Source organism: Helianthus annuus, chromosome 14 (assembly GCF_002127325.2).
Source record: "Helianthus annuus cultivar XRQ/B chromosome 14, HanXRQr2.0-SUNRISE, whole genome shotgun sequence".
Taxonomy (NCBI): Eukaryota; Viridiplantae; Streptophyta; class Magnoliopsida; order Asterales; family Asteraceae; genus Helianthus; species Helianthus annuus.
In genome coordinates, this window is record NC_035446.2 from 66,019,859 (window position 1) to 66,037,708 (window position 17,850).

Sequence of the window (17,850 nt, forward strand, 5' to 3'; positions counted from 1 at the left end):
ATAAGCCGTGTGGGCTAATTAAATGTCTTGGGCTTGTCTAGTTAATAGTGTGCATGTGGGCTTGGCCTAGTTTGTAATTAGGTCACCCTATGTAATTATAAATAGGGTGAACCCTATGTCATTTACAGGTTGCTGTTCACATTATTGTTCTTCTTGTTATTTTTGAGTTTGATAGCTGTTGTACCAGACGAGTTTCATACTCATGTGCAATCTATTCAATCAGTTTGTTCTTGTTCTTATCACTTTCATTAGTTTTCCGCACTTTTGATCGTGTTTTGTGATATCCGATTGACGTTTCTGGACTTACAATTGGTATCAGAGCCTACATAGTCTTACAAAGGCTCGGTTTTGGATTGGATGTTGCTTGAAGATTTGAAGAAAAGGATCTGTTTTGCTGTTTCGAAGAAGACATAACAACAAATTTTTATATTTTGAAAGGTTTGTAGATTTGAAGAACACGAAGAAAAATTTCGAACACATCAAGAGCAGTTAACAATTTCGAATTTTAATTTGGTTTAGAAGTGTATGAACTGTGTTTGCTTATTTCTAGGAGTTATTTGTGGAAAGGATTTTGGAATTTAATTTTTGAATTGTTTCCTTGATTTTGGGAATTTTGGTTGTTGACTTTTTACATGGAAGCTAGTGTTCGAGTTCTGGTGTACAGTTGAACAAGTGTGCGACCTCATAATTCGTGTATTTAAACTGAAGAGTGTGCTGATCAGTTTAGATAAAAGTGTGCGAGCAGACTAGATGGTGTGCGACCTATACTCTTCGTGTGCGACCCGGACTTCAATTGTGTAGCTCAAGGTAGCATAAGCTACCTAAACGGGTCGTAATGGGTCGTAAGCACTTAGGTTAGGTTTCATTTTAGTATAAAGGATTTGTTAAACCATATTACACGAGTCTCCATACTCCTTTGGTTTACGAACCCGCATACTATCCGATCCTTCCGATTTTGGTCCGGTATATTAATATAGCTACCTATTAGGTGCCGTTTGATATCCGTGATCTCTAGCATTATTTGGTTGTTATACAAGAACTACAAAGCAATCTCAGGTGAGTACATAGAACCCCATCTTTTACATGTTTTCGAGGAGTTTATGTGAGTACATTGAACCCCTCATTTACTGTTTTCTAAACTGTTTTGGGGTGAAACACATGTGCCTACTTGTTACTTTCATGCTTTCCATGTTTTCACATCATATACCTGCTATGTTCGTTTGTACATTATAGTACATGATTTCATTACATTTCATGCTACGTATGCCCATTGTGTGCGTACTTAGTACATTGTTTTACATTACATTTCATGCTATTTATGCCCGTTGTGTGCATACTTAGTACAATTGCTTACATCACATGCTTTCATTTTGGTATGACATTTGGTTTGTTTAACATGGAACAATACATTCATTAACATTAGCTACGCCATTCGTTAGTAGGTAGTGGTACCATAGGAATTGACAACTCCCGTTCCGGACATCCTAGGTTGGTTTGGATGAAAGGAATGACCGAATTCGATGCACATAACTTAGATAAACCTTTAATTTGTTTAAGGGTCTATCGCCACAGTCTCAAGGCTTGGATGTATGCATTTTCACAATACCGCATAAATGTTTGTATCAGTATAGCATGCATTTGTTCCACAAAACATAACTTTGATTTAAACCATGTTTTACTTCAATACCTTGTTTTTGTGCATTTTACATATGGTTTAGTTGATATATTTCACTTACCATACATGATATATTTTGGGTACACATTACATGATCTACATTAAACATAAACATTTTGACATTGATATACACATTTGGTGGTTTACATTGAACATAGACATTTCGATATGGTTTACACAATAACACTTGACAATTAATTTATACATGAACAATTTACATGGTGGTTGGTTTGGGTAAATGGTTTGAGTAACGTGGCGTATGTAACATGATACAAACATGGTGGATACGCCGCTGGTACTTCCTGTATATAAATGTTTGTATAATATTACATATCGTAGCATTATTTAAATCATTTCAGTATAGACATGTTACCTTTTTCACAAATAACATATTCTTTACAAGACATTGTTTTACAAACAAACTTATCTTATACATACTCTTTTTACTCTCCTTTAACCTTACATTTTATTTATACATATCATCTGATCTTATCGTTTCTCATATGAGTTACAAGACTAAACAATTTACAAGGTTCATGACTTACTGTTATTAAACGTTTTCTTTAAACTCAAGTCATGAATCCCATTTTCACAAAACCTATGTATCTCACAGGCATTTTTATGCTGACGTACCTACTTTCACATGTGTTTTCAGGAGCTGTTGCTTAGGATGATGATTGTGATACTAGGGCGGACCTGTGCCTTAGAGACATAAAACGAAGATAGACTAGTTTAATTATGTCATAAACTCTTTATTTCCTGTTTAAATGTGACAACTGCCACTTTACGGTAACTTTTCACACTTAAAATACTCATTTTAGCTACATTTTTAGCTACATTTTTTTATTCATTTTGAACATCCGAACTGCTTATTTCGTGGCATGCACATAGAATACTCAAGGAATACTCACTTAGGATGCATATGACTCATTTTTATTAAGTACATTTGGAACAGTTTAAACAATGCATCGAAACTACTAGAAAAGCACCTAATAAACTAGTATTCTGACGAAAAAGCAGAATCCGCAGAAATCATCTAAACGACATCTTTAGGACTTAGACGAAAGTCCAACATCTTATATATATTAAACCCTAACTAGGAATACAAGCGTTTGATTTAAATCCTTTCCGAAGTCCGATAACACTAAAAATTGCCCGAAAAGCACTAAAAGCGATAATTTCAACACTTTTCCGCAGAAATTCTGCTGAAATCAGCTTTCTAATATTTTTACGACATGTAAAAATATTATTTGACATATAATTCATGTGAGGATACATTCGGGTATCATCCGAGTCAATAACTACATCAATTCACACAAGTTTCGCAACTTAGCGTTCAAATAACATCTAACCGAAACAAATCAAAACAATTATCCGAACAATGTCAAATTTTTTTTTTAATGATCATCTAGTGTTAATTGGATCATTTTGGTCTAGTAATGATCATTTAACACCCTTTAAACACTTAAACACTTATACTTATAAACTACCTAAAACATCTAACTAAGAACTCTAACATTTTTACTAAGTAATTCAAGAAGGAAAAGCAAAGGGAAACCCCCCCCCCCATTCACGGTTGCAACACCCCTTTGTGGGACCCATTTTTTTTACTTGTTACCACAAATATCCTAGATGGTTACTAAAGTCTTGCAAGTGGATGCAAGTGGTGAAATATGATCATTACTAGTAACTAGTTACTTCATTCCTAAGCTTTTCATTCATGCATTTCACCTTCCATTTTCACAACACCAAAAGCTCCCAAACATACCCCCATTTTCGGTCAAGAACACCCCTCCCCCATCTTCATTTTCAAGCCACTTTCATGATGATCAAGATGCATTTTCATGGAACTTAGGAGGATCTAAGGCAACCACAAGTAGAAGCAAGCATTTCCATCCATCTAAGGGCTTTCAACCATCAAATCTTCATATTCTTTGCTTTTCATTTTCACCTAGATCATCCCTAGCCAAGAGCTAGAAGTGAGCATTCTAAATCCTTTATTTTCATACTTGTTTATGTATTTATTGTTAAAGAACAACTTATAACTAAAAGAACAATACAAAATAAGATGAAAATATAAAGAAGCAAAATAATAATCATAATATAAAGTGTGTTTATGTTGTGATTTATTGATGATTACTTGCATATTTGATCTAGTTTTGATGATTAGCATACAAATCACTTGTTAGATGATGTTTAAAAACATAATCTAACAAGTGTTCATGAAAGTGTTTAAGGGTTTTGTTAAACATGAAAGATTAGATGGATGATCATGATCTTTGTTTTTGTTAAAGTATATACAGTGGTTAACTAAAAATAATGCTTTTACAAGTTATAAAAAGAAAACATACAAGATGGGTTTTTATAAAAAGCTTGTTAAAACTAGAAGTAAAATATGATTTTTGGACTAGTAAACATATGTAAAGATCATACCAAAACCCTACATGATTATGGGTTCATCTTGATAAGTTATGTTATAAATCTCTTATGTTTTTATTAAGAAAAATATGAGAAGATTTGTGGTGATTTTATAAGAAAAGATGTGTTTTTATTAAACATGGCAAAGTCCATATTTCTAATAAAATATGGCCAAGTTTTTCTTAAAAATCATAAGTTATAAAAACTATTATTTTTGACAAAATCTTTATTAGATTAAAAGATTTTTAAGAATAGTTTTTATAAAATCAAAGTTGATATAAATATATATTTTTGAGAAAATATATATTTAGTTAACTTAACAACTTAAGGGCTATGTGTTATATGTTTGTATTAGTTATATGTATTATAACTAGGAACTTGAATACAATGATACAAATGAACACAATAAACATTTCGACTAAAGTCTTACAAGACTTCACATATTTACGCCTTAAAACGAGTTACGGACGATTCAAATAATCGGACACCATTTATGGTCGAAATGAACGACGGACGACTACATAAGTGAATTGCCAATCCGAAGAGTTACTACGATGTTTAGACGATTTTTCGACACGAAATATAAATATGCTATCGATAACAAATTTTCGGATGTTTATAAACTTACAAAAACTAGTATGTTTTTATTTACTAACAAATGTACTTAGTAAATTTTTATAAAAAGGTTTTTATAAAAATGAAAGGCTTATTAAACTAGTGGGCTATTTTTATAACAAATGGGCTTATTATACTTAATGGGCTTAACATAAACACATGGGCCAAGCCCAATACCAAACATATGGGCCAAGGCCCAACACTATTTAAGCCCAACACTATTTAAGCCTAACAATATTCAAGCCCAACACTATTTAAGCCCAACACTATTCAAGCCCAACACTATTCAAGCCCAACACTATTCAAGCCCAACACTATTTAAGCCCAACACTATTTAAGCCTAACAATATTCAAGCCCAACACTATTTAAGCCCAACACTATTCAAGCCCAACACTATTCAAGCCCAACACTATTCAAGCCCAACACTATTCAAGCCCAACACTATTCAAGCCCAACACTATTCAAGCCCAACACTATTTAAGCCCAACACTATTTGAGGCCCAACACTATTCAAGCCCAACACTATTTGAGGCCCAACACTATTTGAGGCCCAACACTATTTAGGCCCAACACTATTTGGGGCCCAAAAACATGAAAACATGGGCTCGGCCCAATGATACCATTATTGTAAACACAATCGTACAATTGATACATATAAGACACGAGACTAAGAGGACTAAATCCGACTATACAACTCACAAGATACAAGATGACATATATATATATATATATATATTTGGTGAAATATATATATATATATATAACAGATTAACAACTCATTCATCTAAATACACCGTTCAACGAACAGTATAGACATACAAGTCTTACACACAAATAAGACACAAGACTTGTACTCAAGTTATTTACAAAGACCGAAGTGTCTAACAAAAATAGGAACATTTGTAGGTCGCAACGCTATTCAGGACGACCGCACGTGAGATCTTATTTTCATCTATTCACAGGACGCGATACTGTGAGTTCATGTCCCCTATTCATTTAAATGTTTTACAACCTTACAACTATCGGGGAAAATACATGTTCAACGTATGTTAAAGTTAGGGAATGAAACACCTTAGATCATGTGCGAATTAGGGTTATACATCTAAGCACCATTAATCCAGTTTGGACCTAGGTACAAGTGGTTAGATCTAATGGGTTTTGGCGAGCCCCACTCTTGGTCGTGGACCCATACGGAAGAGTGCTTTTGTGTCCCAGTCGATAGGAATCGGCATAAAATCGTCTAGGGTTGGATTGCTTCCTTTTTCGTCACACATATTAATGTCTTTGCAAAACATTAATGATCAACGATTTCATTGACGCTTTACATACTACAACTTACATTTTAAATACATCTTTTACAACTAAACTGCATGAATTCGCCAACTTTTGTTGATGTTTTCCAAACTTAACATGTATTTCAGGGAATTAAAGGACCATGTCGGGATTCTCAGTCAAGATAACAAGTACCAGAACTCCATGCCATCTTTTGGAGGGTTTAACTGTTATATTCCGCCTCTTTGCGGAAATATGATGGTTTAAACCTTAGTAGTTTATTTCATGTTAATGTATGAAACAATAACACTTTACTTTTATGTTAATGGTTTGTAACCGACACACTAAACTTATGTTGTAATCTTTTGAAAAACTTATGTAATGGCAATGGAGTATGTTTTATTCATATAGTTTGTTCATGTACATCGATATTTATGCAATGAAAACCATACAGATCACACCTCGCGCTTCCGCTACGAGCGGGTGTGACAGTTTGGTATCAGAGCATCGATTGTAGTGAACCAGGATTCTTTATCGAGTCTAAGTCTACAATCACTAGGGATCTCTCACGAAAATCAGTTAAATACAAACAAATGTTTTCATTTGCATAAACATTTTTCATGGTCCATTTTCAACAAGAATTCATCTCATACAAATCAAGCAAGGACATTAGTGTCTTAGTCATCTAAATGGTAGACATGCAACTTTAAGTTAATCCACACAACTCAATTAGGATAACTTAAAATGAACATTATGTGAAAAATACATTTTGTGTATGTATGTAAAATAACAAATATTCATACGTGTCGAACAACTTATTTCTCAGGATATCATGTCTTCCTCTGAAGGAAGCAACATATACGACGACATAGACCCGATGGAGCTATCCTCCGACGATGACTATGTGCCGGAAGTTCAGGTCATCTTATCTGATAGCGACTCTACTTCTGACAGCGACATGGATGATTTCCAGCCGTTCGCACTTCTGGGCGAGATCATCGATGATGATGTGTTAGCTATCCCCCCTATACTCAACGACGTAGTTATCATAGGTCACCCGGAGGGTGAACATGTGGTCGAGGTTATACCATGGGATGTTCTTCCCCTTGCTATTGTGCCCTTCATTGACGACCTTGACGAGGAGGACGACGCTGTAGTCCCTGTGATTCCTGTGGAGCATTTGGATGACGAGTTGGGAGACGGGGATGTTCATGATTTGGTTATTCTAGAGGTTCCAGCACGGGTGGTTCCGATTTTTATTATCTCTTCTGATTCAGACACCGATTCGGATGCTTCCACTTATGCGTCCGTTACCTCATCCGCACTACAGGGCCATGTAGACTTTGGGGATGACATGATGCCAGCAGAGCCAGCCATCCCTGTACCTATCCCAGTCCCTGCACCAGATGCATCTCCCGAGCATGTTCGCCTCATACACTTCGCACCTATCATACCACCGACTGACCATACTGATGAGGCCGGACCATCCGGACATGCACACATACCACCCAGTGTCGAGCCTCTTACTGCGCCATACTCACCCCCTCATGTTATGCCTCTGACGGATCCATACCACCCACTGCATTTCCCAGCTGCTACTACCGAGTTACGTGCCCGTGTGCTGACACTCGAGCATCAGATAGATTTTGTTATCCGTCGAGTTAGTGAACTCGAGGATGAACTTACTCACCTTATTGGTTTGGTACTTCAGGCTCCACCACCACCACCAGGGTCACCACCATTACCCCCACTACCGCCCCAGATGCCACCAGTGGATATACCACCAGTCGATCTACCTACCCGTGTTCTGGCGCTCGAGCAGCAGAGTGTGTTCCTTCATCGTTTGGTGCTCGATTTGGAGGGTAGGGTTTCTGATGTTCACAGGCTATTATTCCCGATTCCACCACCAGTATTCCCCCCACCATAGACTATGTTTGCAGGTATCGTGCTTTTGGGACGGGTATCTATATCCGTTTTGTGTACATATTGATGCTCCACCAAGTTTTTAGGACAACCGACATATAGCGGATCACACAGTTGGAAGGAAGACCTTGTTATCTCTTTTGTTGTACTAGACTAGTATGACCGGGTTATGTAGCCCGAGTCTATTTTTTTTGTTGTTTCCTTTCAAACGATAATGTAACCGGTTGACTATATATATGAAAAAAACTTGGTGTTATCTATTAAATGCATCTGAGTGGTCTGGTTGGACATATCTTATTGTTTATGTTAACTTATTTACTCGCATTATATGTTTCTTGGTGATATTGCTATTAATGTTAAAGATGTATTATTTTTTTTATGCTTAGTAAAATTATTTAAGAAATCAAATCAACGTCTAATCTTTATCCTATTTCTCCTTTGGAAGAATCATGCCACCAAGGAGAGTCTTACGGACACGGACAGTTAATCCACCCCCACCTCCACCGATGCCTACAAACGAGGCTGAATTAAATGCACTAATAGAACAGAGGATCGCCCAAGCTATCGCACTGTATGAGGCATCCCGTGTCGAACAAAGTGGTGGCACCGGCGGATCGGGAGGCCAGGGTCAAGGCGGTAATTCAGGTGGAACAAATAATACGGGTAACGTTTAGTTGTTTTAATTACAACTCATCAAATTTCTTTCTAAATCTATTCGTACGATTCACTATTTGCTCATTCAGAATCCGTTGTCCAATTACAGGGTGCACATTCAAGCAGTTTCTGGACTGCAAGCCACTCAACTACAATGGCACAGGCGGTGCTGTGGCTTACGTGAGATGGACTGAGAAAACGGATTCCACAATCAGAATGAGCAGATGTTCCGCTAATCAGCAAGTCACTTTCGTTACTGGCTTGTTTCTTAACGAGGCCCTTACATGGTGGAACTTACAAGTGCAAACTTTGGGTGATAACGCTGCTTATGCGTTAACTTGGGAGGAACTGAAGGAACGTATGAGGGATAAGTACTGTTCTCGAGCTGAACTCCAGAAGTTGGAGAACGAGTTTTGGACCCTTACCATGGTCGGAGCAAATATCACGGGATATACACAAAGGTTTCACGATCTGTCCCGCGTGATTCCTTACCTTGTGACACCAGAATACAAGCGTATCGAACGCTACATCTGGGGACTTTCTGACAAGATTCGAAGTTTGGTTACTGCAGCTGAACCCACGACTATTACTCAGGCTGTGACTATAGCCGTGAGTCTTACTGAAGACGGGGTCAGGATGAAAGTATTCGGTGAGAAAGGTGATGATAAAAAGGAAACACATGCCGAGTCTTCCAACCGTGGGAAGAGGAATTACTCGAATTTCAAGAAGGGAACCCGCGGTAATAATAATAATAACAACAACAACAGTAACAACAACCACAACAACAATAACAATAACCCCAACAACAACAACAACAACAGGCGACAGAATAACCCGCAAAAGGATGCAAGGGCGTTTGTAGCCACAAACGACACTGGTCCTAAGAAGTACGCTGGTACTTTACCTAAGTGTGAGCGATGCAAATATCATCACATGGGTGATTGTCGGGTTGTCAAGTGTGACAAGTGTGGCAAGAATGGCCACCGTGCTGAATCATGTTGGGGAACGGGAAATAATACTGGAACGGGAAGTGGATTTGATAACAAGAATGGGAACGGGAATGGTCGTGGTCAAGGATGCTTTGGATGCGGAAGCAAAGATCACTACAAGAAAGATTGTCCTAAAGAAAACCAAGCTCGTGGTCGATCTTTTGTGATTGGAGCCAAGGATGCGCGCCAAGACCCTAATGTGGTCACTGGTACGTTTCTCCTCAATGATCATTTCGCATCCATATTATTTGATACCGGAGCCGATTTTAGTTTTATCTCTATAGAATTTAAAAATATTCTAGGCTTGGAACCTAGTAAGCTAGATGTTCCATATTCTATAGAATTTGCTAACGGTAGACTAATAGAGACGGGAGAAGTTGTTAAGGAGTGTACCTTAGAACTTGGTGAACAAAAATTCAATATCGATCTCTTACCCATTGAATTGGGTAGTTTCGACGTAGTGGTTGGCATGGATTGGCTATCCAACAATCGAGCCGAAGTCGTTTGCCACGAGAAGATAATTCGACTACCACTACCGAACGAAGAGACACTTGTTATACATGGAGAGAAGCGTGACACCCCATTACGGATCATCAATTGCATGAAAGCACAGAAATACTTACGGAAAGGTTACATTGCCTTTCTAGCGCATGTTGTAGACAAGAAGACCGATGGGCCGAAGTTGACGGATATTCCGGTAGTAAAAGAGTTTCCTGAAGTCTTTCCTGAAGACTTGCCAGGACTACCACCTAATCGACAAGTCGAATTTCACATCGACTTGGTACCAGGAGCCGCACCCGTAGCTAAATCTCCGTATCGATTAGCACCTTCTGAAATGCAGGAATTGTCCACACAACTTCAAGAGTTGTTGGATAAGGGATTCATCAGACCGAGTTTCTCGCCTTGGGGAGCTCCAGTTCTTTTTGTGAAAAAGAAGGACGGAACATTCAGAATGTGTATCGACTACAGAGAGTTGAATAAACTCACCATCAAGAATCGGTATCCACTACCGAGGATTGACGACTTATTTGATCAACTTCAAGGGTCGAGTTTTTATTCAAAAATAGACTTACGATCTGGGTATCATCAGTTACGGATTCAAGAAGAAAGCGTACCGAAAACGGCTTTTCGAACTCGTTACGGTCATTACGAGTTTCTCGTTATGCCTTTTGGTTTAACGAACGCACCGGCGGTCTTCATGGATTTAATGAACCGCGTGTGTAAGCCGTATCTCGACAAATTCGTCATAGTGTTCATTGACGACATCTTGATATACTCACAATCGGCAGACGAGCATGAACAACATTTGAGAACCATCTTAGAACTACTCAAGAAGGAGAAACTATACGCGAAGTTTTCCAAATGTGATTTTTGGATTCGTGAAGTACAATTTCTCGGGCATATAGTGAACGAGAAAGGTATTCAAGTAGACCCGTCGAAAATTGATTCGATTAAAAATTGGGAAGCGCCCAAGACTCCTACGGAAGTGCGACAATTTTTGGGCTTAGCGGGATATTATCGGAGGTTTATCGAGAATTTTTCAAAGATTGCTCAACCGCTAACTTCTCTTACACAGAAAGACAGGAAATTCGATTGGGGAGAGAAACAAGAAGCAGCATTTCAACTTCTTAAAGACAAGTTGTGCAGCGCACCAATCTTATCATTACCTGACGGTACCGATGACTTTGTAGTATACTGTGATGCTTCGCACCAAGGTTTGGGTTGTGTACTCATGCAACGTGAAAAGGTTATCGCGTACGCGTCCCGCCAATTGAAAGTTCACGAGAAGAACTATACCACTCACGACCTAGAGTTAGGCGCGGTGGTATTTGCTTTGAAAATTTGGCGGCATTACTTATATGGTACACAGTGCACTATTTTCACAGATCATAGGAGTCTACAACACATATTCAACCAAAAAGAATTAAATATGCGTCAGCGACGCTGGGTTGAATTATTGAACGACTATGACTGTGAGATCAAGTACCATCCGGGCAAGGCAAACGTTGTAGCAGACGCCTTGAGCCGCAAGGAACGAGTTAAAACACTAAGAGTGCGAGCACTAGAGATGACGATTCACACAGATCTTACCGCACGAATTCAAAATGCACAACAAGAAGCGCTCAAGGAAGAGCATATTCTAGAAGAATCACTTCGAGGCATGGAAAAACAGTTAGTACCGAAGGAAGATGGAACTTTGTACTTTGCAGGTAGAATTTGGGTTCCATTCTTTGGAGGTCTCCGAGATCTCATTTTTGAGGAAGCACATAGGTCAAAGTACTCGATCCATCCTGGATCAGATAAGATGTACCATGACTTAAAGGAGTACTATTGGTGGCCTAACCTCAAAAAGGATATTGCTATCTATGTTGGAAAATGCTTGACCTGCGCGAAGGTCAAGGCAGAGTATCAAAAACCGTCGGGTTTATTACAACAACCCGAGATTCCCGCTTGGAAATGGGAACAAATATCGATGGACTTCATTACGAAGTTACCCAGGACCTCGAAAGGCCATGACATGATATGGGTAATCGTCGATAGATTGACAAAGTCCGCCCACTTCTTACCGATTCGGGAGAAGGATAGCACTGAGAAACTAGCGGGAATCTATCTCAAAGAAATAGTGGCTCGTCATGGAGTGCCTATTTCAATCATTTCGAACCGAGACGGTCGTTTTGTTTCAAGAATATGGAAATCATTTCAACAGGCCTTTGGATCTCAATTGAATCTAAGTACGGCCTTTCATCCACAAACTGACGGCCAGAGCGAACGGACAATCCAAACACTCGAAGATATGCTTCGTGCATGTGTTATGGATTTAGGCGGCAATTGGGATAATCATCTACCTCTAGTTGAGTTTTCCTACAATAACAGCTACCATACAAGTATACGAGCTGCACCGTTTGAAGCTCTATATGGTCGAAAGTGTCGCTCTCCGCTATGTTGGGCGGAATCAGGCGATAGTCAATTAATCGGTCCGGAACTAGTCCAAGATACTACCGATAAAATTTTTCAGATACGAGACCGTATCAAGGCGGCTCGCGATCGACAAAAGCTTTACGCAGATGGAAAACGAAAACAAACATCTTTCGAGGTTGGAGAGAAAGTTTTGTTGAAAGTCTCACCTTGGAAAGGCGTAGCGAGGTTCGGTAAACGGGGAAAGCTTAACCCGCGTTACATTGGACCATTTGAAATCTTAGAGAAGATTGGCACTGTTGCTTACAAGTTGAAGTTACCAGATGAACTTAGCAGTGTACACCACACGTTTCATGTGTCGAATCTTAAAAAGAGTCCGATACAAGTAACCGTTACCATTCCTACGGATGAAATTCACATTGACGACAAACTCCAATTCACGGAGGAACCTGTTGAGGTCACGGACTGGAAGGTCAATAAAACACGGAGAAGTCGTATCAAGTTAGTAAAGGTTCGTTGGAACTCTCGTCACGGGCCCGAGTATACTTGGGAACGTGAAGACCAAATGAAGTCAAAATATCCCCACCTATTTCCGAAGACTCCTGAAAAGAATAACAAAGCTAGAATTTCGGGACGAAATTCTCAATAACAAGGGGAGAATGTGACAACTGCCACTTTACGGTAACTTTTAACACTTAAAATACTCATTTTAGCTACATTTTTAGCTACATTTTTTTATTCATTTTGAACATCCGAACTGCTTATTTCGTGGCATGCACATAGAATACTCAAGGAATACTCACTTAGGATGCATATGACTCATTTTTATTAAGTACATTTGGAACAGTTTAAACAATGCATCGAAACTACTAGAAAAGCACCTAATAAACTAGTATTCTGACGAAAAAGCAGAATCCGCAGAAATCATCTAAACGACATCTTTAGGACTTAGACGAAAGTCCAACATCTTATATATATTAAACCCTAACTAGGAATACAAGGGTTTGATTTAAATCCTTTCCGAAGTCCGATAACACTAAAAATTGCCCGAAAAGCACTAAAAGCGATGATTTCAACACTTTTCCGCAGAAATTCTGCTGAAATCAGCTTTCTAATATTTTTACGACATGTAAAAATATTATTTGACATATAATTCATGTGAGGATACATTCGGGTATCATCCGAGTCAATAACTACATCAATTCACACAAGTTTCGCAACTTAGCGTTCAAATAACATCTAACCGAAACAAATCAAAACAATTATCCGAACAATGTCAAATTTTTTTTTAATGATCATCTAGTGTTAATTGGATCATTTTGGTCTAGTAATGATCATTTAACACCCTTTAAACACTTAAACACTTATACTTATAAACTACCTAAAACATCTAACTAAGAACTCTAACATTTTTACTAAGTAATTCAAGAAGGAAAAGCAAAGGGAACCCCCCCCCCATTCAGGGTTGCAACACCCCTTTGTGGGACCCATTTTTTTTACTTGTTACCACAAATATCCTAGATGGTTACTAAAGTCTTGCAAGTGGATGCAAGTGGTGAAATATGATCATTACTAGTAACTAGTTACTTCATTCCTAAGCTTTTCATTCATGCATTTCACCTTCCATTTTCACAACACCAAAAGCTCCCAAACATACCCCCATTTTCGGTCAAGAACACCCCTCCCCCATCTTCATTTTCAAGCCACTTTCATGATGATCAAGATGCATTTTCATGGAACTTAGGAGGATCTAAGGCAACCACAAGTAGAAGCAAGCATTTCCATCCATCTAAGGGCTTTCAACCATCAAATCTTCATATTCTTTGCTTTTCATTTTCACCTAGATCATCCCTAGCCAAGAGCTAGAAGTGAGCATTCTAAATCCTTTATTTTCATACTTGTTTATGTATTTATTGTTAAAGAACAACTTATAACTAAAAGAACAATACAAAATAAGATGAAAATATAAAGAAGCAAAATAATAATCATAATATAAAAGTGTGTTTATGTTGTGATTTATTGATGATTACTTGCATATTTGATCTAGTTTTGATGATTAGCATACAAATCACTTGTTAGATGATGTTTAAAAACATAATCTAACAAGTGTTCATGAAAGTGTTTAAGGGTTTTGTTAAACATGAAAGATTAGATGGATGATCATGATCTTTGTTTTTGTTAAAGTATATACAGTGGTTAACTAAAAATAATGCTTTTACAAGTTATAAAAAGAAAACATACAAGATGGGTTTTTATAAAAAGCTTGTTAAAACTAGAAGTAAAATATGATTTTTGGACTAGTAAACATATGTAAAGATCATACCAAAACCCTACATGATTATGGGTTCATCTTGATAAGTTATGTTATAAATCTCTTATGTTTTTATTAAGAAAAATATGAGAAGATTTGTGGTGATTTTATTAGAAAAGATGTGTTTTTATTAAACATGGCAAAGTCCATATTTCTAATAAAATATGGCCAAGTTTTTCTTAAAAATCATAAGTTATAAAAACTATTATTTTTGACAAAATCTTTATTAGATTAAAAGATTTTTAAGAATAGTTTTTATAAAATCAAAGTTGATATAAATATATATTTTTGAGAAAATATATATTTAGTTAACTTAACAACTTAAGGGCTATGTGTTATATGTTTGTATTAGTTATATGTATTATAACTAGGAACTTGAATACAATGATACAAATGAACACAATAAACATTTCGACTAAAGTCTTACAAGACTTCACATATTTACGCCTTAAAACGAGTTACGGACGATTCAAATAATCGGACACCATTTATGGTCGAAATGAATGACGGACGACTACATAAGTGAATTGCCAATCCGAAGAGTTACTACGATGTTTAGACGATTTTTCGACACGAAATATAAATATGCTATCGATAACAAATTTTCGGATGTTTATAAACTTACAAAAACTAGTATGTTTTTATTTACTAACAAATGTACTTAGTAAATTTTTATAAAAAGGTTTTTATAAAAATGAAAGGCTTATTAAACTAGTGGGCTATTTTTATAACAAATGGGCTTATTATACTTAATGGGCTTAACATAAACACATGGGCCAAGCCCAATACCAAACATATGGGCCAAGGCCCAACACTATTTAAGCCCAACACTATTTAAGCCTAACAATATTCAAGCCCAACACTATTTAAGCCCAACACTATTCAAGCCCAACACTATTCAAGCCCAACACTATTCAAGCCCAACACTATTTAAGCCCAACACTATTTAAGCCTAACAATATTCAAGCCCAACACTATTTAAGCCCAACACTATTCAAGCCCAACACTATTCAAGCCCAACACTATTCAAGCCCAACACTATTCAAGCCCAACACTATTCAAGCCCAACACTATTCAAGCCCAACACTATTTAAGCCCAACACTATTTGAGGCCCAACACTATTCAAGCCCAACACTATTTGAGGCCCAACACTATTTGAGGCCCAACACTATTTAGGCCCAACACTATTTGGGGCCCAAAAACATGAAAACATGGGCTCGGCCCAATGATACCATTATTGTAAACACAATCGTACAATTGATACATATAAGACACGAGACTAAGAGGACTAAATCCGACTATACAACTCACAAGATACAAGATGACATATATATATATATATATATATTTGGTGAAATATATATATATATATAACAGATTAACAACTCATTCATCTAAATACACCGTTCAACGAACAGTATAGACATACAAGTCTTACACACAAATAAGACACAAGACTTGTACTCAAGTTATTTACAAAGACCGAAGTGTCTAACAAAAATAGGAACATTTGTAGGTCGCAACGCTATTCAGGACGACCGCACGTGAGATCTTATTTTCATCTATTCACAGGACGCGATACTGTGCGTTCATGTCCCCTATTCATTTAAATGTTTTACAACCTTACAACTATCGGGGAAAATACATGTTCAACGTATGTTAAAGTTAGGGAATGAAACACCTTAGATCATGTGCGAATTAGGGTTATACATCTAAGCACCATTAATCCAGTTTGGACCTAGGTACAAGTGGTTAGATCTAATGGGTTTTGGCGAGCCCCACTCTTGGTCGTGGACCCATACGGAAGAGTGCTTTTGTGTCCCAGTCGATAGGAATCGGCATAAAATCGTCTAGGGTTGGATTGCTTCCTTTTTCGTCACACATATTAATGTCTTTGCAAAACATTAATGATCAACGATTTCATTGACGCTTTACATACTACAACTTACATTTTAAATACATCTTTTACAACTAAACTGCATGAATTCGCCAACTTTTGTTGATGTTTTCCAAACTTAACATGTATTTCAGGGAATTAAAGGACCATGTCGGGATTCTCAGTCAAGATAACAAGTACCAGAACTCCATGCCATCTTTTGGAGGGTTTAACTGTTATATTCCGCCTCTTTGCGGAAATATGATGGTTTAAACCTTAGTAGTTTATTTCATGTTAATGTATGAAACAATAACACTTTACTTTTATGTTAATGGTTTGTAACCGACACACTAAACTTATGTTGTAATCTTTTGAAAAACTTATGTAATGGCAATGGAGTATGTTTTATTCATATAGTTTGTTCATGTACATCGATATTTATGCAATGAAAACCATACAGATCACACCTCGCGCTTCCGCTACGAGCGGGTGTGACATTAAAGACAATGTAATATGCTTGTTTGATAAATAAAATGTAACTTTAATTTCCATGGTTATGAAATAATTAATTCTGTCCCAACACTCCCCGACGTTTCCGCCGCGGTTGCATGTTATACGCGGTCGGGGTGTGACAGAAGAGTTGGTATCAGAGCCAATGGTTATAGGGAAGTAGGTTATTAGTAATGCTTTGACCTAGACTGTAACTTTCTTGGACCCTAACACAAGTTATCTTGTGTTTAGGTTTTAAAACATGCACTTCACCTATCCTTAGGTGATAACCACAACGGGAACTTCGATTCTGAATCCGCTTTGAAAATTAATCGTCTGTTCAAGGATGATTGATTACTAGGTTTTGAATCCTCTGTTATAAGGTTTTGAACCCCTTTGGATTTTCAAAAATCTCGTCAAGGTTATCGGGTTTTAATGGTGTGAACACGTGCGAACTGGAAGAGTGAATGCCTGTACCCTGAGTTTTCTGTCTAAGGCTAGAGTGTTCGTACAAATCCACATAATTGGACCAGTCACTCTTACCTGGGAACTCTTGGGGTGAGTGTTCACTTATAGGCGAACATGTCTTTGCGATACATTATTTTTGACCCATTTACTTTGACTAGACATTGCGTGTCGCTTGTTTGCTTTGCGATGCGTAACCACCATCCTTGCTTTTGTTGATTTTGTTTCATTTCATCCTCTTCATC

At 37.5% G+C, this 17,850-nt stretch overlaps 2 long non-coding RNA genes across 2 annotated transcripts; both read left to right on the forward strand.

Annotated features, from left to right (window-relative positions):
- The first annotated feature begins 3,447 nt into the window (after window positions 1-3,447).
- On the forward strand, window positions 3,448-6,391 carry LOC110874650. Its single transcript, XR_002556113.2, has 3 exons — window positions 3,448-3,654; window positions 5,616-5,682; window positions 6,131-6,391. It is a non-coding gene; the product is annotated as an uncharacterized LOC110874650 (long non-coding RNA).
- Window positions 6,392-14,124: 7,733 nt separating this feature from the next.
- Window positions 14,125-17,067, forward strand: LOC110905662. Its single transcript, XR_002573322.2, has 3 exons — window positions 14,125-14,331; window positions 16,292-16,358; window positions 16,807-17,067. It is a non-coding gene; the product is annotated as an uncharacterized LOC110905662 (long non-coding RNA).
- The last annotated feature ends 783 nt before the right edge of the window (window positions 17,068-17,850 follow it).